This window comes from Austrofundulus limnaeus, unplaced genomic scaffold (genome assembly GCF_001266775.1).
Source record: "Austrofundulus limnaeus strain Quisiro unplaced genomic scaffold, Austrofundulus_limnaeus-1.0 Scaffold348, whole genome shotgun sequence".
NCBI lineage: Eukaryota > Metazoa > Chordata > Actinopteri > Cyprinodontiformes > Rivulidae > Austrofundulus > Austrofundulus limnaeus.
In genome coordinates, this window is record NW_013952750.1 from 283,721 (window position 1) to 285,400 (window position 1,680).

The window sequence follows — 1,680 nt, forward strand, 5'->3', positions numbered from 1 at the left end:
AAACTAGGGTGCAGTACCAAGTTGAGTACAGCTGGGGCAGTATTGGACCATTACAAGGCCCCATTGACTCCCATTTTATGAATTTGGAATAAAGTTTCAACATTAATATTTTAAAAACTACAAGTTGTACAGGTACCAAAAGGCATAGCAATCATTTGGCACAGGACCTTTACAGATAGAAATTACAATGGAAGCTGTAGGACAAWGTAGGCAGGAGTATTGGGCTTTCAGAATGAACTTTGACCAAGTTCAAATGTGTTTTCTATACCAGCTTGTGCCTGTCACGTCAGCAGGTGTGTGTAATTAAGGTAATTGTGTGACAATATGAAGTTTGAAGAGATTTTTAGTTGCAGTAGCTGGATTTAAACCCTGATCTCCCGCATGAAAGCCCACAGTGCTCATCATGAGACTATAGGAGATGTGGCAGAGGACAATCCCAGGGATTGGATTGTATGTATACAGAAAAAGTTTACCTTGCCAATGCAATTATTGACACTTAAGTGCAATATATTACAACAACAGGACAACATAAAGACAGTATTACAGTAAAGCATCAAAATACAATCATTAATATTGTAATCACTGAACTACTGAGTTTAAATATTATGAAACAATGGTGCAGTACCATATTGTGTAGATGCAGCAGGGGCCAGTATTGGACCAATACAAGGCTCCATTCACTGCCATTACAATTTATTAAACATTAATATTTCAAAAACTATAAGTTTTACAGGCACCAAAAGGCATAGCCATCATTTAGCACAGGGGTTTTACAGATATAAATTACAATGGCAGCTCTAGGACAAAGTTTGCAGGAGGAGAAGCATGGCAAAGTTGAGATGACTTGGACGGAAACCAATCACAATAGTGTGCACTGAATTGGCAATGCACACTGAATACTGAAGGGAGGACACAGTTCATACAGGACCAAGGAGAAACTTAAATGTAGCCTTTTCAAGACTCTTTTTCTACATGTTAGTTTGTGTGGAGTACAATCAGTGCAGCCTTTATTTTATATTTATATTGCAAAACATATGAAGTCTTAGTTTGCTGGAGGAAACGAAGCAGAAGCTGAAAGAAACCCACAGACTCAGGATGAAGTTTTTTGTTATGGAACACTTTTAATATATTAAAATAAACTGTGCTGAAACAGACTGAAACTCTGGGCTCACTTTGTCCCGAAACTCTACATTTGATCTCTGAAACCAGAGAGGAAAAAAAACAAACAAACAAAAAAACAATCGTACCTCTGAAATTCCAGTCTCACGACGAGAACAGAAAACCTTTAATTATAGGTAACAATAAAAAACTAAACTTTTTCACAGCAGATTTAAGGCAGGACTGATGTATTACATTRTATTTAGCACAGAAAGTCATTGAAGTAGTAGATTGTGTTAGATTGTGTCTTTGTTGTAACAATGCTTCTTAACAATAAAGCTTAAAGCAGTACCTGACTGGCAGCACCTGGAGGTACCAGAAGCTCAGAACAAGCCAATAGAAACAACACAATAAGACGTTTGGCAGAGAATATTTGGCTTTTTTTTTATGTGAACAACCCACATACTCAACTCTACTGCTCATCCCACAAATGCATGTTCCTTACAAATGTGGCTCCATTTAAAAGGGAAATTTCCAACTTTCCAACAGGATAAGATTTATTGCCAAGAAGCATTGTTACAA